This window comes from Vicugna pacos, chromosome 34 (assembly GCF_048564905.1).
Source record: "Vicugna pacos chromosome 34, VicPac4, whole genome shotgun sequence".
In the NCBI taxonomy this organism is placed as follows: domain Eukaryota; kingdom Metazoa; phylum Chordata; class Mammalia; order Artiodactyla; family Camelidae; genus Vicugna; species Vicugna pacos.
This window is the reverse complement of record NC_133020.1, coordinates 3,730,030-3,753,086: the sequence shown is the minus strand read 5'-3', so window position 1 is coordinate 3,753,086 and position 23,057 is coordinate 3,730,030. Positions and strand designations below refer to the sequence as shown.

Genomic DNA, 23,057 nt, shown 5'->3' with positions numbered 1-23,057 from the left:
CATTTTTATGGGGAATCTACCGTCTACCTGTCCAAGGAATTAAGGTTGGGCGTTGGCCGTTTTTCAGCACTTCCTGGCTGAGGACTGTGCCAGCGCCACTCACGTGACTGTCTGTCCCTCTGCAAGTCTTCCCTGAGGACAGATCCAGTTAATCCGTTTAAAATGTAACAGTGACCAAAGCAATTCCGCCCCACCCCTACCCCCACCCCAAGCTACCAGGCTTATAAGCAAAATGTCTTAAAAAAAAAAAAAGAAAGAAAGAAAGAAAAAGAAAAATCTGGAGAAGCGCTGCTGAGCAAAGCTGGCCGGCTGCTGTGTTCGCAGCCGCATCTCTGATCTTCTCTAGCCTCCTGTTCACCTAGCCACTCCCACCTGCACCCGACGCAGACAGAGCCCGAGTTCTGCCCTCACCCCCTGGGCATGAATAAACGGCGCCTCCAGCCCCTCCTGGATTTTCAAAAGGACACTGCGCCGGTCGGTCATTGCGGGGCGCCTCCGCAGAGTCTGGGGCAGACACAGGAGCGTCCCTCCCCCTGGGTGCGCGGTACGGACGAGCTGAGCAAATTCGGATTTTGGCTGCCTTTTCTGCTAGACTGGGTAGGGAACGGTATGCCCTCCAGGCGTTCAGATTAGAACCTTTGACCCTCTGTGTCTCCCGAGCCCCCCTCCCACCGTCTCTCTCGCCCTCCTCTCTGTCTCTGTCTCTGTCCCTTCCTCGCCTCTCTCCCTCGCTCTCGCAAGGTGTGGGAGCGCTCCTTTTCCAGACCATAGCGGGGCGCCTTTCCAGCTCCCTGTCCCCTCACCCACCGATTAAAAAAAAAAAAAAAAAAAAGCCCAACCCGGGAGTGACAGCGAGTGGATCTGCTGGGCGCTGAATGAATGGAAGCTGCGGGGCGGGCCTGCGCGCACGGCCGCCCTGCCCACGATGCGGTCGCCCCGCGGCCTGTAGGGCCGTCGCCTCCTGCGCCCCAGGCCGAGGCCGCGGCGGCCACGGCAAGATCGGAGGGAGGGTGGTTTCCTCCCGCCCCGCACCCCGTCCCCGAGCCGGATATATAGAGCGTCGCGTTTGGGAGCCGAAAGACCGGAGCAGTCTCCCGGCGGCAGGAGCGCTTCCCGGAGCCTCGGGAAGGGCCGGCATCGCGAGGACCACTAGTTGAGCCCGCCCCGCGCCGAGGAGCAGGTACTGCGGGGTCGCAGCCCCGCCGCGCGGCCGAGGAGCCGGCCGGGGGCGCCGGGAGGCAGGGCTCGGCGGGGTCGCGGGCGGGGAGGGACCAGGAGAGGCGGCCCCGCGGGGCCCCAGGAAGGGCGGGCTCCGGGCTGGGGGCGGCGGGCGGGGGAGGACCCGCGGTTCCCGCGGCTCCGCCCGGGGGCTGCCCCCCGGGGCACCGGCGGGCGCGCTGGGGCGGGAAGGGCCCGCGCTGGGAAGGGCCCGACCCGGTTCACGTGGGGCCGCGCCGCGGGCCCGCGCGGGAGGGGCGCCGCCCGCCCCGGTGTCGCGGAGGCCTCCTCGCCCCCGCGCCCCCCCCGGGGTGGGGGCTGTTCCTGGAGAGCGCGGGGCCACGTGGGGCGCGGCAGCCGCGCTCCCTGCGCGCGGGACTGTCGGGGTCCGCGCTCCCCGGCCCCCGGAGCGCGGCCTCGTCGCCCCTATTCCCCCCGACCTCGCACCCCGGGGTGTGCGCCCCCGGACACTCCCTCTCGGGGTCTCGCTGAGGACCCAGGCTGAAAGGGGCTGGGGCGGCTCGGGCGAGGTCTGTCCCCGCAGGAAGTTTTCCCCGTCTTCCCGCGGGGCCTGGGCATCATGGAGGATGCTGGGGAGCGGGTACCAGAAGATTCCAGGTGGAGTAGACGGCTTGCCTGAAGGCTGCAGGCACCCCTGCGGAGGAAGACTACCCGCGGGGCAAATTCCCTTCAGTTGAAAGAATTAATGATCAACTTCCTCCCAGAAACCACAGGAGAGCATCCCACTTGCCAGCCTCCTACCCTTTCACCTTGCGGGATGGATAGGATTATGATAGGTAATAGATATTCTTAAGATAGGTATTCTTCCGATGGATGGGTTACCTGGTGTGAAGCAACCAAGGTTCTCGCTGGATCTGCAAGAGCTTTGGCGGCTGGTTGAGTCCTGTAGGGTGCCCCCCCTACACACACATATTGTGCCGTGAGCGGGGACAAGAGTGGGGACGGCAGAGTGACCAGGGACCCCGAATGAATCGTGCTTTTCTACTTTTTGGAGGTTGCATCAAGAGAAGTTTGACACTCTGTGCACGTGGAAATCTGAGAATTACCCTGTGGTTTCAATTATCCATCTCCCTGTCTCCTCCTTTATGTGAGTCGGAGATTTGGGCAAAGAGCATATTTTGTCTAAAGGGGCAGAGAGACTAAATAACATTTTAAGGCAGCCGCTCAAACTGCGGGAGCAGGCTTTTCAGCCAAATCCAGGTTCAGGAATACTTGTGCGTGAGACTTCTAGGAGATCACCATGGGGTTTTAGGAGATGACCAGTGAAGGTGCAACATTTCATCAGTAGTATTTCTCAGGATGCAGAGCTTTGGACTACTCTTTTCCTGTTTCTGATGGCATCTCTTCTGTACCTGCTTTACTAACAAATTCCTACCTTACTCCTATTTCTGAGGGTTGGCTATTTTTATAATCAGCTATTAATTTGATATAAATCACAATACATTGGGAAATCTTACAGTGATTGTTTCTCCTTTATATCAAACAGGGACTGTGACATCTACTTATAGAAGAGGGAGAAGCTTCCTTTAAGGGGGTGAAAATAAACAAAATAGCTCATATTTGGGTTTTGTGAAGAGGTTTGTGAAGAGGTTTGTGAAGAGCGTGGTCCTCTTAAACATCTTACTCTTTGCTTCTTTATCTTCTAAAGATGCATACATGAGTGTCTTTCTTTCTGGCAACATCTGGGCAGCCTGAAGAATTCTTTGTTTCTGCATTAATTCTTGTGTATCCAGGAAAACTAATGCATTTACAAACGCAGTCTCCTGAAGGTACATGCATGTTGGCACCAGTGTCCCTGCCAGGTCTCTTCTGACACCGGTTGGTCTCTGTGAGAACATTTATTTCTCTTGAAGAGGCATCCTTCATGCTTTATTTTGTTAACAGGCCACTTTAAGGATCTGGTAAAAGCTATGGAATAGGATCGACAGACTTAGACACATTCGCACAGAATTGTGCCTACAATTTCAGGAGCTCACAGCCTCCTTGGTACCCAAGCACCCAAATGCTGGATGACCACAGACCTCAGGCAGGGCCAGCTCACGGGGCCCTGCAGTCAGAAGGGCCTCTTGCTGGACTTAATGGTCTGTTGTCACTGTCAGCTATCTAAGTAATTTTCAAAAAAGGGTCTTCAGATTTTCATCTTACAGTAGAGCCCCACAAATTCCACAGCCAGCCCAGAGCCCAGATTCACAGCCCTGTTTCATCACTTCCTGAATACAACATTGTCTCAGCAACTGAAAGTTAGCTGCTGCACGCTTGTCGTTGAAGTCCCTCTATGCCCAGTTTCCTCACTGATAAAATAATGATAATGGACAATATCTATGACTCTGTTCATCTTAAAAGGCTGTTGTAAAGACACATAGGTAAAAAGAGCTAGTAACTGTAAAACTGTCGACCTGCCTAGAAGAGTTTCATATGAACAAAGATGGTATGTTTACAGGCTTAACCTCTCCACTGCGTGTTTTAGAAGTAGCTTGAGGAAGGTTGGTTAAGTACATTAAAGGGGTTGCAGAACCTTGATAATCCTTATATTTTCATGGGAGAAAAAATAAAACAAAAATTAGCTAAGGTTTTTAGTATTTTCAAAGTAGAATTGATGGGACTTGGTGATAGATTGGCTGTGAAGGGCAGCTGAGGAAAGAAGGTAAGAATAAATGCCTTCGGCAGACATAGCTGCATGTTTGTAATCCAGAACAATGGGTGCCCGATGCATAGGATTTAAAGTTGCCACAGGAGAGTTGAGAAATGACGTGAAAACTGGTAACGTGCTATTTACAAACGGTACGTGCTCTTCATAATTTTCGAAGAGGTTACCACCACCACAAATCTGACTCCTGTTTTTGTGACTTGAGCACATGGATGGAATATTGGGTAATCTGAAATGACAAAAACCGCGAAAAGTCTGGTCCTCACCAAAGTGATTGCTCTGCATCACGACTCCCTCCCCTGCTTAAAAACCTCTCCATTCTGCCACCTCCTCTATATCCGTGTTTCCCAAAATGTCGTCTGTGGATCATTAATTTCTTGGGATGTTAATAACAATTAAGTGAAGATGAAAAAGCTTCTCTGATCACTTAAGTTTGAGAAACACTTAACCTAGTTAAGCAGTTTTATCGTGGAAATCCCCGGAGGCTTTAATAATGCCCATTAAGGGTCACCAAGAAAGAAGAGATATTCTGCGCCAGGTTTCCTAAACTTAACTTGACCTTGAAATGCTTTTTTTGGCAGAACATCTAACAGAGTCAGCACTCAGCCTAACACGCTTTGGGAAATGCTGCCCTATATTAATAGGTTAGACCTTTTAACATCCACAGCTCTCTATTAACTGTCAGCTTCTCTCATCTCTTCCATGCTACTTAGTTGGAAGAAGGCAGAAGACCAGAATGGAACTGACTCTGTTAATAAGCTCTAAGTGGATGATTAAAACAATTCTGCCATGTGGATAAGAGATAGATATTCACAAGCAAGATCTGCAGTCTGACCAAAAACAATTTCTTTTTTCCAAAATTTCTATTTCTGCTTTCCTGGCGAGGCTATGCAAGACCTCTTGGAGGTACATTCTGTCAAGTCTAGACGTACCCGTGAGGGGGCTGAAGCAGAAACAGGGGAAGCTTTCACAGGGCCTCTCGTGTTCCACGGTAGATCTGGGGCTTACTTGATGTTTTGTAATATATCCCATGCAGGGCAATGCAAGGTGAAGACATAGGGCGTCTGTAGGAACAATGATTTTGCAGCGCATCTCATATATCCTTCCTGGGCCCCAGTACATTTGCATGGTGTGGGTGGGCTGGAGACAGAAATGCAATTTATGACCAGAGAGTAAGCAACAGAGCAGAACAGAAGCTCAGTTCACACGGCTCCGGGCTCTGGCCATGGCTTTAGCCCCTCGGTGTGCCAGTCCAGTGGTCAGCAAACTACCGTCTGAGGTGCTAAATCTGGCTCCTGCCTATCTGCGGATCTCTCTTGAACAAAGAATGATGTTTATATTTTTCTAAGTGGTTGGGGGGAAAAAAGTCATAAGAAGAAGAATGTTCTGTGGCACATGAAAATTCTATGAAATTCAGATTTCAGAATCCATAAATAAAGTGTTGTTGGACGTCAGCCGGCACGGAGCACCTGTTCACGTCTGTGGCTGCTCTGGTGCTCCACGCACGGTGGAGTTGTGATGTACCCTCTGGCCCTTCACATGAAATGTTTGCCGGCCCCTGCTCTAGGCTTTTAAACTCCCTGGCCATAGCTAATTGTAATAGATTTGTTTTAGAGCTCAGGGGGTAGTCTCACTTAGTTCAGGCTGCTGTAACCACGTACCAGAGACTGGGTGGCTTATAAACAACACAGATTTATTTCTTATAGTTCTGGAGGCTGGAAGTCCAAGGTGAAGGCTTACTAGCAGATTTGGTATCTGGTGAGACCCACTTCCCGGTTCATAGATGGTCTTTCCATCGTAACTTCACGTGGTGGAAGGAGCAAGAAGCATTCTCTTTTCTGAGGGCATGAATCCCACTCAAAAGGCTCTCCCCTCGTGACCTAATCGCTTTCCAGAGCCCCCACCTCCAAACACCATCACACTGGAGACTAGATTTCAACGTATAAATATTGAGAGGACTCAGACATTCAGTCTGCTTCCAGGATAGAAATGCAGATAGGTCTTCAGACCTGACTGTCATTGGAGTCACGACAATGCCATTCACTGTCGATGACTAATGTAGCTAGTGTGGCACACTAATGTCAGGAGCAGAAGGTTGTCTGGAAGGTGAGAGCTTTTAAAAGTTACTCAAACATTTGAACTCATATACAAAGGATGATAAACATACCCAGGGCCCAAAAGGTAGACGGGATAATTAACCTGTTGAAGTCTGCTACCTCTAAGCATGGATTTCCTTCGAGTAGGTCACCTCGGATACTTATTTCAATAACGAAGCAAATCTACCTTTTATGAATGCATCCTTTTGGCGAAGAGTGATGATTTAAGGGTGCCATCTTAAGGTTGGGGTGACAAAGACCCTTTTCATCATCCCCACCCCACGCCTATTGAATCGGGATTTGGGGCATGAGGGTGCTCGACAACGTCACACACAGCCGGCATGGCACAGGTACAGATGTGGGGACAGCTGGTCCAGGTGCTTCCATGGGACTTAGAACCAGAAAATGGGATAAGGAGCCTTGTGCTTAGAGACTAGAGACAGCTGCTGTCACAGAATCTTTCCAGAGCACGGTCTTCTCTGGGAATCAAGCAGTATGAGGTATGGGGCTTCCAAGCCACATTGGACTGGAAATCAGGGGATTTCCCATGACTAATTCCGAGAACTGCCTTTAAAAGAAGAATTGCTTTCAGGTGAGATTCTCACTCAATAGCCATTTTTCCATTTTATTCAACATCTGTATCAAAGCAAATATATATGTGTGTGTGTGCGTGTGTGTGTGTGTGTTTGTGTGTATATGTATTTCTTTGTGTAACAAGCAATGTGACTAGTGAAAAAATTCATCTCCCTTTACTCGGCAGACACTAAGAATAGCATATGTTTACTGTTTTAATCATGGTTTATTTTAAAAGTCCTAAATAATTTTGTATCTTTAACCTTTGCGGTCCAGTAAAAGCACCTTCAGGGTGCTGTTGACAACAGATGTCCCCTGTGGCTTTGGGACAGGCTATTACCGTGTTTTGAATGCACTTAACTTCCCAGGCTCCTCCCGAGACGCCCCGAATGTTGAAGCGCACACTTGAGGGGCGGGCACGGGGGGGAGGGAAGCTCTCCCTTGCGAACCTGTGTAGAAAAGGCAAAACCTCATCCACCCGCCTCAGCTGGGAGGGTCAGTAGCACTGGTTTGTGCATAACAGGATGCCCACAGGAGGCAGGCCTATTATTTCCTCAGCCAAGAAATGAGAAAAGGCCCTTGTGAAAATGCTCCACATTTTAGATCCCTTTAGAAAAATGGTGCTTTATTTATCTCAGGCCAGTGAGAGGACACATTCCACAAAAGTCAGCACGAACTCTAGATATTCTCGAGGGCAGGGTAGTTGGAAGTCAGTCTGGTCCCGACATAGCTGAAAGCGCTTCGTCACTTCCAGCAGAGTTAGATCTGTCAGTGCGCAGCACTGCCAAGACCCTGGAGGATTCTGCCCAGAAGAACTGGGAAAACTGAACCAAAGAAGCTCTGTCTAACAGTATGTGCACATAGAAAGGATTTTTTATTATTATTTCCAAGAAAGGACATTTAAAACTAAAAGGTGTGGGGTAGTGGCAGCAGAGTTTTATCCAGCAATGAAAGCATCTTTAGGGTGGATCGTATGCATCTAATAAAAATAGAGCTGTTGGTCTAGAACGTCAGAGAAAGTGCCTGATTAGTTGCACATGAAACATAAATGCAAATAAGATACCCTGATATTCCTAAAATATCCCTGAAATCAACTCTGCGTCAGTCCGTGTGTTTTTATTTCTATTATGCTGTTAACTGTTGTCAAATTCTGAACTGACTCATTTCTATCGTGTTTTGTGTACTCAGGATTTTTAGGAGGTATCTGCCCCGAAGATAAGCATCTGATCTGAAGGATGGACACTTACTCTCTTACCAAAAAGCTTTGAGAGCATGAAGGTCCACTTACAAAGCTATTCTCAGAGCTATTCTCAAAGTGTTTGATGGTTTGAAAGAGTTAATGTCTCTCACCCAAACAAGCAGTTCCTCCTTCCTCGGCAGCCTGTACTTGTCAAGATTCTCTCCTTAGAATTCTGACATTGCTTCTTCATTCTTTTCCTCTTACTATTTTGGTCCAATCCTGCCTGAAGCAATGGTTATGCAAGTGCCACCAAGTGCATTGCTGATCACAGGATTGCACTTTAGGTAAAGTTAGGTCTCAGTTTCTTTTAGGGTTAGAGAGTGAAACTTTCTCAAATTAGGCATCCCTGCGCTTTTAGATATACTACAGGTGAGCACACACCACAGCATCTTACCTGCTGTACGTAGTGATGACTGCAGATAGCTTTGCCGTGACTGTGTTCACGTTCTGAATTGTTGAATATTTGAGTACTTTATCTGTATTTGATCTAATTCCCTCATTTTATAGAAAAGAAAAAGCCAGTCGCAAAGACATAAAGTGACTTGTCACACATCTTTATAATGGCTAAGTATAGGATAGTATCCAAATCTTAGGACTGCAAATCCTATGACCATTCATTCCATCCATCCATCCATCCATCCATCCATCCATTCTGTTAACTGAGCGTCTACCATGTGTCAGACTGTGTGTTTAGCACTGCAGATGTAGTGGCGAGCAAGGTCTAGTACCTGCCCTTAAGTTTTAGTGCCCCCTGTTCATTGAGCAATTTTTAATCAGCTAAAATTTTGGAGTTTGTGAAATCTTTCAGCAAAGATCCTCAGTGTAAAAATATAAGATACTCATATATATATATATATTTTAATTGAAATATAGTCAGCTTTTAATGTGTCCATTTCTGGTGTACAGCATAGTATTTCAGGCATACATATACATACATATATTTGTTTTTGTATTCTTTTTTATTAGAGATTACTACAGGATACTGAATATAGTTCCCTGTGCTGTACAGAAGAAACCTGTTTATTGTATATATAGTAGTTAGTATTTGCGAATCTCCAACCCCCAATTTATCCCTTCCCACCTGCTTTCCCTTTTGGTAACCATAAGGTTGTTTACTATGTCTGTGAGTCTGTTTCTGCTTTGTAAATAAGTTTGTCTTTTTTTTTTTAAGATTCCACATATGAGTAATATCATATGATATTTTTCTTTCTCTTTCTGGCTTACGTCACTTAGAATGATGATCTCCAGGTCCATCCATGTTGCTGCAAATGGCATTATTTCTTTTTTATGGCTGAGTAGTATTCTACTGTATAAATATACCACTTCTTCTTTATCTAGTCATCTGTCGATGGACATTTAGGTTGTTTCCATATCTTGGATATTGTATATAGTGCTGCTATGAACATTAGGGTGCATGTATCTTTTTGAATTAGAGTTCCCTCCAGATATATGCCCAGGAGTGGGATTGCTGGGTCATATGGTAACTCTATGTTCAGTCTTTTGAGGACTCTCCATACTGTTTTCCACAGTGGCTGCACCAAACTGCATTCCCACCAGCAGTGTAGGAGGGTTCCCTTTTCTCTGCAGCCTCTCCAGCATTTGTCATTTGCGGACTTTTGAATGATGGCCATTCTGACTGGTGTGAGGTGATGATACCTCATTGTGGTTTTGATTTGCATTTCTCTGATAGTGAGTGATATTGAGCCTGTTGGTCATTTGTATGTCTTCACTTGAGACTTTCTTGTTTAGGTCTTCTGCTCATTTTTAGATTGGGTTGCTTGTTTTAGTTATTAAGTTGTATGAGCTGTTTATGTATTCTGGAAATTAAGCCCTTGTGAGTCACATCATTTGCAAATATTTTCTCCCATTCTGTAGGTTGTCATTTTGTTTTGCTTATGATTTCCTTTGCTTTGCAAAAAGCTTATGAGTTTAATTAGGTCCCATTTGTTTATTTTTGCTTTTATTTCTTTTGGGTCAACTGCCCTGGGAGAACATTGCTAAGATTTATGTCATAAAATGTTTTGCTCTGTTTTCTTCTAGGAGGTTTACAGTGTCTTATCTTATATTTAAGTCTTTAAGTCATTTTGAGTTTATTTTTGTGTATGGTGAGGAGGTGTCCTAACTTCATTGATTTACATGTGGTTAAAATACTCATATATTTTTATTTCCCATTCTTCCCCTTCCTCCCTAACCAGCCCCAGGCAATGATTTAGCTTCCTGACACCAAGAAGGATGGATAGGAAATGGAGTTAAAAGGAATTAACGTCCGCAGGGAAGATCATGAAAATCCTTCCCAAGGATTTATTCACCACAAGAATAATTAGCCTGTGCCATTCTCCTTTTAGTAACTCACTCTTTCCCCAGACCTGTCTGTGGACTGGATTCAACCTTCAGACTTCCTCCTTTTGTTTTTGCCCTTAAAGATGGACACACGATTTCTTGGTGTTTTAAGTAATTAACTGCTAATCATTGTAGAAAAAAAAGGGGGGGAGGGGAAGAGCAAAAACCATCAATGTGGGAATGGGAAAGTTACAGAGTTTCCAGAACGATACCTTTGAGTCTTGGCATAGGGCCATTAGTTAATTGCTGACTAACTGTGTGATAAGTGGAAACCCCATCGTCATCTTCAGCCATCTATCTTTATTTCTAAAAGCGAGATCAAAAACCAATCCTCTGTTTTAAAAATCCTCACCTGTACTCTTAAACCTGGATGAGTATGTGTAATTGTCTGGTGGGAGGATTTATAGATTTCAACAGATTCTCAAAGAGGTCAGGACCAAAACAAGATGGGGAACCACTGTTTTAGAAACAATTAAGTGGCCTTTTAACTTCCTTGAAGACCTCTGGACCCAGGAAAGATCCCTTCTAAGAATTCCCCACAGGGACCATAGAACTGTTTGGGATACCTAGGTTTTCCGATCTGTCTTCAGTGTGTCACATGACTCAGCACATCACATTGCTGCAAAACAGAGAAAGGATCTTATCATTCCCCTACCTAACCTCTTCCCCATCTTCCCCCTCCCTAGAGCAGCCTTGCTGAGTGTGTGAGATGCTAGTTGAAGTAAGTATTTTTGGAGGGTTTCCCTAGTGCAAAAGAGCCTTTAGCATCACCCTCCCTTCCTGCATGTCAGAAATCTGGATACTGGAAAAATCAAGGTGTCAGCACAGTTGTGGTTCCTTCCCAGGGCTGTAAGGGAAGCACCTGCCCTAGGCTTCTGTCATAGATGGCCATCTTCTGCCTGTGTCTTTACATACCTTCCCTCTGTGCATGTCCGTGTGTTCAAATTTCCTCTTTTATAAGGACACTTAGTCTTACTGGATTAGGGGCCCTACACCAGTATGGCTTCATCTTTTTTTTTTTTTAATTTCTCATTGTTTCTTTTTTTTCTAACTGAAGTATAGTTGATTTACAATGTTGCATTAGTTTCCGGTGTATAGCACAGGGATTCAGATATATATATATATATTTATACATATTCTTTTTCATGTTCTTTTTCATTATAGGTGATTACCAGTTATTGAATATAGTTCCCTGTGCTACACTGTAGGACCTTGTTGTTTATCTATTATGTATATAATAGCTTGTATCTGCTGATCCCAAACTCAGTTTATGCTTCCCGCCCTTTCCCCTTTGGTAACCATAAGTTTGTTTCCTATATCTGTGAGTCTGTTTCTGTTTTGCAGATTAGTTTGTTTGTGTCATTTTTTTAGATTTCACATGTAAATGATATCATATTTATCTTTCTCTGTCTGACTTACTTCACTTAGTGTAATAATCTCTAGGTCCATCCATGTTGCTACAAATGGCATTATTTCATTATTTTTTATGGCTGAGTAGTATTCCATTGTGTGTGTGTGTGTGTGTGTGTGTGTGTGTGTGTGTGTGTGTGTGTGTACAGCATCTTCTTTATAGAGTCATCTGTCGATGGACATTTAGGTTGCTTCCATGTCTTGGCTATTATAAATAATGCTGCTATGAATATTGGGGTATGTGTATCTTTTCAAGTTGGAGTTTTCTGTGGATATATGCCCAGGAGTGGGATTTGTTTTTTTAAGGAATCTCCATACTGTTTTCCACAGTGGCTGCACCAATTTACATTCCCACTGATAGTGCAGGAGGGTTCCCATTTTCCCACACCCTCTCCAGCATTTATCATTTGTGGACTTTCGAATGATGGCCATTCTGTCTGGTGTGAGATGATACCTCATTGTAGTTGTGATTTGCATTTCTCTGATAATTAGTGATATTGAACATCTTTTGATGTGCCTATTGGCCATTTGTATGTCTTCTTTGGAGAAATGTCTATTCAGGTCTTCCACCCATTTTTGGGTTGAGTTGTTTCTTGGTTTTTTTGAGTTGCATGAACTGTTTGTATATTCTAGAAGGTAAGCCCTTGTCAGTTGCATCGTTTGCAAACATTTTCTTCCAGTATTTTCATTGTTTATGGTTTCCTTTGCTGTGCAAATCTTATAAGTTTAATTAGGTCCCACTTGTTTATTTTTGTTTTTATTTCTATTGTTTGGTAGGCTCATATTTCCCTGATAAATGACAAGGAGAGTACCATTTGGGGTACTGGCCATTTGAATATCTTTTCCTGAGAAGTGCCCAAGTCTTTGCCCATTTGTCTGTTGGGTTGTCTATTTTTTTCATAATGATTTGTTTATAAACTTTATGTATTATGGATACAACTCCCTTATTGGATATATGTGTTTTGAATGTCTTCTCCCAAACTGTGGCTTGCCTTTTTATGCTCCTAATTTTTTCTTTTGATGAACATAAATCCATAATTTTAATGGAGTCCAATTTGTTAGTATTATTCTTTTACAGTTAATGCTTTTTTGCCTACTTGCAGACCACTGAGATGTTCTCATACAAAGACTAGATTATTTGGACTTTTGTACTAAAATCTGCCATCCATCTGTACTTAATTTTTTACATGATGTGGGAAAGAAAAAATAAATTTCCATCTGGATGTCCAGTTGACCATTTATTAGAATTCTGTATATGATTTCAAATCAAAGGACACAGTAGCAGTCTGGACACCTCAGTTCGAACTAACACATTTAAAACATATGTCCCTGTAATGACTTTTGAAACCCGCTGTGACTAGGAACATTCTAGGGCCCTCAGTATTAGGTGTCAGGAAGTGTTAATACTTATTTAACCTGCTTGTAGGATCCTAATTTCTGATCTAATGGATTAAGTGAAATAAAATAAAATTATTTTATTTTATCATATAAATATTTTATTGTATAAAATAATTTATTTTATTTCATACTTTAAAGTCAAAGTATAAAATTTAAAACAAATTTGGGCCCCAGGTATAGTGACTATAGATGAAGAAAATTGCTGTCTTAATAGTGTGATGAGTTCATGACTGAACTTTTGGGGAAAAACAATCAAAAGGCTTATCTTTGGTTATTAAGGAAGAAAAGTGAAGGGTTTACCAATCTCCATGGAACTTACTAAATGTCTCACTAGTTTCCCCAACGCAGTTCAAGATGGAATAAGGAGAAATTGAAGGCAGAAAGGTTTGGGGGGGCCCTTCATTCTTTCATGGATTCAGTCAACAAACATTTTACTGAGTACTGTCAAGTCTTGTGAAAATAAAGAGCAGTAAAACACTGAGATGTTTGTAATCCAGTGGACGAAACAGGTAAGTTGCCAATTCCGTATAAGGTGATGCTGGACAGCGCCTCTGAGAGTTTGGCAGATACAACTTCCAGCAGATCGAGGGGAGAATTGGAAACTGCTTCCCAAAGGAATTAAGTCTGAGCTTTGTCCGGCAAAGGGCAAGGCAGGACAAAGGGCATATGGAGGGGTGACCGGGGGCAAGGCCTCTGGCGCTGGCCTATAAACTGTGTGGCCTGCGGTACATCACTTTAATTTTTCAGGGCGTCAGTTTTGTATTTGTAAAATGGGGCTTATAATAGTAAATCTCATAGAGTCATGCTGATTCATGAGTTAATACACGGCAACCATTGGGTGATGGGCACAGTGCGTTGAGCTACTGTCACGTGCAACGGTACGAGAGCAACGGTCGGTCCCGAGGCTGGGGAGAAACTCAGAGGCATTAGGGGAGCACACTGGTCCAGTGTGAGAAGGGCAGCCTGGAACTCAGGGGTTCGGACCCTCGTCCTGTTTCTGCTCCCTGCTCGCCCAGGGACTGTCTGCATCAGCAAAATGACTAGCTGATCTCTCAAGCCCCTTCCAGCGCTCATGCCTCCTGACTCTGTCGCTCCTGCTGACAGAGACTTCATAAAGATCATTTGGATTGTGATGGTGAAGAAATAAAGGAAGAAAGGAAATTCTGTTCGGAGATTTCCAGCTGAGTGAGTGGGAGAGCGCTGATTCATTGCGAAAGAAACAGACGAGGCATGAGGAGACTGGTGTATGGAGCCTGGGAATGACACGGCACAGGGTCATGGATAGAGCTTTTAGGTTGGAAGAAGCCATTCCTGCCATTTTAATTCAGTGTGGTAGAAAGGCACGCTGTGGTTAGATTTCAGTGGTTGACAATGATCCTGAAAGAAGCATCTCAATTTCCGGGGCCCAGACTTGACGCTTCCTGGAAAGTTACTGAAGTGTGCCCCGCATCTAAATGGCATCATCTGTCAAATGCACAGAGAACGTAGGGGGAACCAGGCACAGGGGCCGTGGGCAGGGCGGACAGTTGAATGCTGGCAACTTCACATGGTAGCACATAGTGATAGACGCTTTCTATGGGGTTGTCCTGAGAAAGAAATGAGTTCACATTTCCCTCAACCTAAGGACAGTGGTTGAAATGTAATAAGGTGCCATAAAAGTGTTTCCCTTCTTATTAAACCTATTTGGCTTGTTCAGAATTTATTGCACCAAGTTTAACGTGGCGGGAACAAGCAGGCATTGCAAACTGTCCCTGTTTATGTGTCTTCCTCATCTTTCCATTTCGGCAGGCGTGACGCCTCGGTTAGGGGACTTAGTCTGCCAGGGGACATTGTGTTCCCCTCCCGTGTGACTCCTGCTGCCTTGGTTTTTTGCTTGTTTCCAGTACTTTCATCTAAGCAGGTATTGGTTTCTTCTCCAAAGAGAAACTGAAGATCAAAGTTGCTGGGTCGACACTAGCTTCCTCTTCCTCTTCTTTTCTCCTCAGACCATGCCCACCCTCCCCAGCCCAGCCCTTGGCATCCACATAGTTTATGTCTTCTCAGAGTGTGATGTGGGCACTGGACGTCCACCATCTGAGGCCTCCCAACATGACAGACCTCAGGCTGCAAAGGAGCAGGGACATCTAAGAATAGCCCTGGGTGGAAGCCCAGAAAAGGAGGGCGCTGAGGGGACGAGGGAGGGAGCCCCAGCCAGTCCTCAGACACGGGACAGAGGCAGGAGCCACGCCCTGACTGCATGACTTTTGACAAGCATCAGTGTGTTTGTACGATAAGGAGTCAATTGTGCATGAACCGAGACAGAGATGCTAGAGAAGTAGCAAAAAGAAGAGAAAAGCTTTCTTTGTGAAAAGAAAGAGAAAAGCATGTCTTTCTTGAGTCAAAGCCGTACTAACTACACATCCTCACGAAGCCGTTTACTCGTCCCTGCCCCGTGTCACTCACACGTTAACCATAATTCACACTCTTGGATGGAGACACGTCCTTGTTTATGACTCATCTTTTTTCTTTCTTTTTGGTGTGTTTGAAGAACAGAAATTCTGAGTATTAATGTTGGCGAATTCCCCAAACGTTTTCTCTTTGTGCTGAGACTTCTGTGTCTTGTTGAAAGAGATCCTCCCCAGTCTGCTTTGCTCTTTAAGTAATTCGTTTGTGAACCTCTTCTTCTGTTAGTCTGTGGTTTCAGGTTCCAGGCTGCAATGGTCTGTTTCCTCTGTTGGTGTCAACACAATGACACAGTTCACACAAAGGAAGGAAATACTTCAACGATGAGATGCAGGGTAATAAATCACGGCTAATTAAAATCACCCTAATTATTTACTGAATGTTTAACAAGTCAAGGTACTGTGCTAGGCACAGTACAAAACCTATACCCTGTCAATCCTGGGGGTTACATATTTTGCAGATGAGGAAACCGAGAGGAAAAAAGTTAAAAATACAGTCACTGGGCAAACATTAACAAAAAACTATACTCATTAGTGAAGCATAGCTTCAGTTAAGACAGACACTTCTAACTCAAAACTCTATTTCGACAGTGAGTCTAAAAAGCCTGTGGTATTGAAACACGCCCGTGGTTTGGGTATAGTAGATACATTTGTATTGAGAATAGCATCCCATTTTCCTGAAAATCAATGAAAAAGGGTTCTATATTCCTTTGTGATGGACACTGTCTCAGGAGCTGAATTGTGACTTTGTCTTTGCTACCAGGAGCCAGTTTGGAAAATAACTGTACTAACAGGTAAATATATGAAGCTTTGGAGAGAAAACTGACTGCTGAGGGTAGAGTCTCCTTGCAGATTCAGTGCCTTTGTGCTCCTGGAGTTCTAATGTTCTGATTTGCAGCTAACAAAAGTATGGCGCAGAGTCACCAGGTGCATGTGTGACCCAGATGTGATTATATAAGGAAAGCAGGAAGCAAATGAACACCTGGGGAAAAGCTTTTTCTCCCATTCCCTACGGGAGTTAGAAGACTTCACTTTCTTTTATCAAAAAAAAAAAAATGGCCATAGCCAAATCACTCACTGCCTCTGTTCTTACAGTTTTTTTTTAAATTAAAGTTTATTACAAGATAATGAATATAGTTCTCTGTTCTATACAGAAGCAATTGTTTTTTTTTTAATTGAGGTATAGTCAGTTTGCAATGCTGTGTCAATTTCTGGTGCACAGCGCAATGCTTCAGTCATACGTGAATATACATATATTCATTTTCATATTCTTTTCACCGTGAGCTACTACAAGATATTGAATATAGTTCCCTGTGCTCTACAGTATAAACTTGTTTATCTATTTTATATATACCAGTCAGTATCTGCAAATCTCAAACTCCCAGTTTATCCCCTCCCACCCCCCTCCACCCTAGCAACCACAAGTCTGTATTGTGTGTCTGTGAGTCTGTTTCTGTTTTATATATAAGTTCATTAGTCTTTTTTTTTAGATTCCACATATAAGTGACAGCATATGGTATTTTTCTTTCTCTTTCTGGCTTACTTCACTTAGAATGACATTCTCCAGGAGCATCCATGTTGCTGCAAATGGTGTTATGTTGTCATTTTATGGCTGAGTAGTACTCCATTGTATAAATACACTACATCTTTATCCAGTCACCTGTTGATGGACATTTAGGCTGTTTCCATGTCTTGGCTATTGTAAATAGTGCTGCTATGAACATTGCGGTGCAGGTGTCTTTTTGAATTAGAGTTCCTTCTGGATATATGCCCAGGAGTTGGATTGCTGGTCATATGGTTCTGTCCTTCAGTTTTCACATCTAAAGATAATAATATATACTCCTTACCTCCCAGGATTGTTGTGAGAAAATACTGAAATGTGCACATGAAATGCTTTAAGAATTGTTAAGACGAAATGCAAGATGTTGCAAGAATTGCTAATGTTAACATTAAGTGGTATTGATAGCATATAAGACTTATGATTTTGTATGTGTGTGTATATTCCAGTATCCATGTCTGTATACAGTTTTGTACACAAATGATCATTAATTCCATATAAATTATGTCTTGCAGTCCTTGGAGGACTTTTATATCCATTAATTCACATGAGCCTCCGCTGTGAGGTGGACCAGTGTTAGCTTACCTTCCCATGCTGCTCGCGCACATCTCTGTTTCCTCATTTGCAATTTCTGCAACTTCTGCCAGTCCTTGTCACTGTTACCTTTCACCTCTAGATCATTCTCTGATAGCTGCTGTCAGATACATAACTTGCATATGTTCATTCCTTTCCAGCTTCTGAGCGTAGCCTAAAATTCAACATCCAGGTGGAGGAGCAGACAACACTCTGTGCCCTTGACTTCACATCTTCATCAGCTTTTGTTTCAAGCACTCAAGTGCCCTGTTTTTAGAAACCGACTCCCATGGCTTCGACATTGCCCCAGACCACTGTCTCTGGAATCTGTAAATCTAACAGTTCACACGCGGACAGTGACATCCTTGACTTCTCTCTGTCTCATCTTCCTCCTCCCACCGAAGCTGCCGTTCCAGTTTGGCAGGACTTCCAGTCATTTGCCTCTTCTCCGACAATGCACAACACATACACACATGCACGCATACACACTCCCCACCAAAGGCACACCTTCTCATAGTCCATGAGCTGCCTCCTGGTCGTACGTCCTTCTCTGAGCACTTACGTCCACTACTTAACTTCTTTACCAATTTCCTCTGCCCCCTGCCTTTTCCATTTGTTTCCCCTTAAATCCACTGTTCATACCCCAAATCTGGGTCTTGCCAACAACCCACTTTTCCTGCTCCAACCGCAGGCGCTCAGGTGCTGCTGGAGGAAACCAGGCAAGTGTCTGTATGGAGCAGGGGAGGCACGAAGCCTTCTCTAACCTCCGCGGGCGCTCTGCTGCTCCAGCTTCTTTACTGGTTTCTGGTCCGTTTTCTTTCCCATCGAGACCTGTGGTCATGAGTAGTTATCTCCTTCCAGAAGCACCTTCCTTTACTTGCAGCCCCTTAATTGACAAAACACGATCTGGCCTTATACTCCTTAGAGAAAAAGTAAGTAACTGAAGATCTATCTCAGGTTCTGCTCCAACCTACAAATTTATCCACCTCCCCACTCACCTTTACCTCTTTTCCTCCTTGTCTGAGGATGAAATGACTTCCTGTGTCCAGTGCTGGTCCCTCTATCTTCTCTACTAATTTTAAACCCTCCGAGCTTCTCGAGAACCTCATTTCCACTTATTTTCACTGCGCTCTCTCTTCCTTTTCTAATTCCTCTCAGACTTTTTTTTTTGAGTCATTTGATAGATTTTATTTTTTTAGAGCAGTTTCAGGTTCACAGCAGAATTGAGCAGAATATACAGAGAGTTCGCACACAGCCCTCCCCACCCACACATATGTACTCCCCTACCCGCAGCATCCCTCATCCGTGTGGCATGTTTGGTACAATCGATGAACCAACATGGACACAAAATTATCAACCAAAGTCCGTAGTTTACATCAGGGCTCCCTCTTGATGTTGTACATTCTATGGGCTTTGACAAATGCATAATGACATGTAGCCACCACTATAGTATCATACAGAATAATTTCACTGCCCTAAAAATCCCTTGTGCTCCATCTATTCCTCCCTCCCTCCCTCCCTCTCCCCGAACCCCTACTCAGACTCTTCTTAGGCTCAGACATCCCATTTCACCAACAAATGAACTTCCACGGCCGGTCCATTGTTTCGCGTCCTCTCATTCTCCCACTGCTGCCCGTCTCCCTACTACACTGTTCCTTCTGTGGTCGAACTTCTCACAGAGGAAATTTACACCAGCTGTCCTAATTCAGTAATCTGCCCAGAGCTGTCGTACAAATACTGCCACCAAAAACAGTTCATGAATTATTCCGACACTTACTTTGGTGCTTTATTCAGTCGCTTTCCCCTTCCATGCTGGCAGTTTACCTTGCTCAGTGAGAACGTTGGCTTGGAATGAGTACGTGAACATGGCTGCTGTTTCCACCCACGGCTAGAAATGGCACCGCAGCCCTGACTGTGAAATAAGATAGTGATGCGAATTACGGGGGGAAAAGACCCCCCAAGGTCAGTTACTGATACGAGATTCTTAGAGAAACGGTGCTTCAAAAATGAAACGTGGAGTCAAAATAAATGTGCGTATCCTCAAGGATGAAACATGTTTTACACTCAGGATCCCAGAAAGTGCCAGAGGCTGAGTTCTTGACATGTCAGTCAAAAGTAAGCACAAACGTCAGGGGAAGCCTTTTCTTTACGGTTTATCCTGGCCTGACATCAGAGGCCAGTTGAGAGTTGCTGAACTTTGGTTCTTGCTCCATAAAAGGAGAGAACGCGATTAGATGAACCCTGGCCTCCACGGACAGAAATTACTGAGATTCATGGCACCACTAGGGGACGTGGGGGTCCTTTGACTGTCAGCAAGTGCCAGGTTACATGGATGCTCTTCCTGGCCAGCTCATTTCTGGGGGTGGAGAATGGCATGTTTGCTGATGGGCGAGGACGCCCCTAAGGGATGCTGATGTAATACATGTGGAGATGCTGCAAATCCCATTTCTAAAGACAAGAAAGAAATGAATCGAAAGTAATTCAAACCATCAATAAGAATAGTAATAATTTAGTATTTTCATCTTACAAAAATGCTAGTGTGAACATTGAAAACTAAAACAAAATACCAAAATTTAACATCATGGTGACCTCAGTTTAGATAACTTTAAAGAATAGAAAATTTAAACCTTGCACTCCTTTAGTTTTTTAAAACTGTGTCCATGTTCTTAAAAGCAGTGAAAATAGATCTCTTTTCATGATCTTCATTATCAGATTTACAGACTCACAGACATAGAATACAAACTTGTGGTTGCCAGGCGGGAGGGGGTGGGAAGGGACAGACTGGGAGTTCGAAATCTGTAGATACTGACAGGTATATATAGAATAGATAAACAAGATTATACTGTATAGCACAGGGAAATGTATACAAGATCTTGTGGTAGCTCATGGTGAAAAAGTATGCAACAATGAATATATGCATGTTCATGTATGACTGAAAAATTGTGCTCTACACTGGAAATTGACGCAACATTATAAGCTGACCATAACTCAATAAAAATAAAATTTAAAAAAATTTAACTTTAAGCTCCCCAGATTACTCTTTCCCCAGATGAACATTTCGGGAAAATTTTGTTAAAGTGAACGCTTAATTCCTGATACATAAAAGCTATTTGTTTGTCAATAATTGCAAAAGATAATCATTGCTATTAAATCTAGGGGTACCTTTGTTTCTCTTAGGTGGCTGACTGGCTGTGGTGTGCATCAAATCATGGCCACCAGCCTGCCACTAAGCTCCTTGATACCCAGTAATCAGAATTCCAACCAAGTTCGGAGGAGAAGAGCAAGATCAGAAAGGTGGTTTGCCAATGGCAAAGATGACATTTTGAACATGTTTATTTAGTTTACATCATTTTCTTTAATGTAGGAGAAAGAAAGAGTAATTTCAGGAGGGGAAAAGAAAACCCTATTTTTATTTCAAGAAAATGAAGTCTAGATGAAGCAGTTGGAAGGTCATCTCGAGAAAAATTAAATAAGAACTATAGCTAAAATGATCACTTTTGTATTAATTGTGCTAATTGAACATCTGAAATGTATAGCTGCTTATCACAAAGCTGAGGAAATGATGCTACAAATATATGTATATATAAAATACAGGTCTGTTGCCCTCGCCCCAGATAATAATTCAGTGTGTAATCACATAGGCTGTTTGATTCTGCCTTTGCCACTCTGTGTTCACGTGGGCTTTTCCCTAAGGCAACACCATAGAAAATGGCAGAAGGGGGACTTTATGTAACTCAGCTGAATACTTTTTCCGAGAAAAAGCAGTCGGTTTGGCTGTGGAGGAGGCAGAAGCTGCAGCGTGTTCTTTAACACATTACCGGTGAATGTTTTGTGGCCATGCCGGCCTCCTCTCCATCACCAACTTGGTACGCAGGGCTTACCTCACAGAGTGAAGCAGCGGTCAGTCTTATCTAGAGTGAAGGGCTCCGGTGTATGGGTGAGGCAACAGTGAATGGAGTCAGAGCGTTTAGAGATGACGTTTGAGTGCTTTCATTGGACCCCCCTGGACATTCAGACGCTTGACTTACGTCTCATCAGTCTTTTTATTTTTTTTGATTTTTTTAATGAGGGGAGGTAATTAGATTTATTTATTTATTTAAATGGAAGTGCTGGGGATTGAACCCAGGGCCTCATGCGTGCTAGGCATGCACTCTACCACTGAGCTATACCCCTCCCCTTATCTCATCAGTCTTATCTCAGTCTTTTGCGCAGTTGGATCTGGGGTAACAGTAACAATACAGGTGGAGACGTGCTGCATGAATTCCAAGTAATCTGCAGAACAAATAACAGAGTGAGCAGTGGCTGTGGTCTTGATTAGAGATTCTTAAGGGAGGTTCTTTTCTGCTTCTGGCTATTTATGGTTTTGTTGGAACATCTTATTGTACAAATGCTTCTGTGGGAAAACATGGATGGGAGGATGATGCCACTGAGAACTCGGCCAGGGAACCCTTTAACCATCCCGGTGGCATCTCTCCAGACAAAAACTGGAATATAACCAGATTTTCTGTGGCTAATCTAGGAAACACTATCCTAGGGTTTTCTCCTACACTTGGATAAGTAATAAAATATTTGCAAATAATAAAAATGAGGACTGAATTGAAAAAAAAAGCATTGAAATGGTATTATGCTGACACAGTAGCTGAGCTATAACCAAATTCACACATTCATCAACCCCAGAGCTGGACAAAAAAATCTCAAGAGGGCATTCGCTGTGGGCTCTAGAAGGTTTTATCCCTGCTTCATAACTGTGTCCCAGGATATCCCAAAGAACACGTGTAATCATTAACTTTATAATCAAATAGCAATTGTAACATTTCTGTTACATAATTCAGAAAAAATTCAGCAATCATATTTCTGTCCAGAAAGCCAATTGCCTTTATGAACAACAGCCATGCAAGAAAAAAAAAAAGAAGAAGAAGATGAAGAAAGAAAAAAGAAAAGAAAAGTTGAGGTTTTCCATACTGCCGATATTAAGGAGATGGATGGCAATAGAAAAACAGTGGCTAATCTACATTTTGCCTCCAAAATTTCAAATGTAGTCAGTGACATCTCTGAGACTCGTTGCTCAGAGTCTCTTACGTGGAGGCTCAACTAGTGGTTTTTAGCTGGTGGTCAGTGTAATATTAATGGCCCTCAGAAACACTGGTCTAAATAGATGCCTGTCTGTCATAATAATTACAACAATAAAAATGACTATTAAAAGAATTCTCAATAACATTGATTTTCATTACTGCCCCACTTTTATGTTTTTAAAACTTATATTAAGTGATACATTTTTTTTAACATATCCCTGTAAAGTAAGTGTTTTTCTTAGGATAAAATGCCAGGGGAGCTTTGTCTTTCTAGCATGGTGAGGCCTGGGTTCTTTGATTTTGCTTTTGGAAATATAAGATATAAAAAAACTAGAGAAACTCTACTCTGGAAACTTACTGAAAAGTTATCTTTCTTTGCTGACAATGTATGGCTTGACCCCATCTGTCTCCTCTACTTGCAATGACCTGTCATCTGAATCAGTCTGTTGTAAACTACATTTGCTTCCGGC

At 43.7% G+C, this 23,057-nt stretch overlaps 1 protein-coding gene across 2 annotated transcripts in view; it reads left to right on the top strand.

The window, feature by feature from the left end:
- Nucleotides 1-482: 482 nt before the first annotated feature.
- The window catches only part of FAR2 (fatty acyl-CoA reductase 2), a 121,560-nt gene continuing 98,985 nt past the window's right edge, over nucleotides 483-23,057 (top strand). Inside the window, exon 1 of one of the 2 annotated variants that reach the window (XM_072954286.1) lies at nucleotides 483-597. The gene's annotated coding sequence lies outside the window, so the exon portion shown is untranslated. Of the gene's footprint in view, nucleotides 598-890; nucleotides 1,181-23,057 lie in introns of those variants that run through there. The other variant, XM_072954283.1, reaches the window with a different exon arrangement.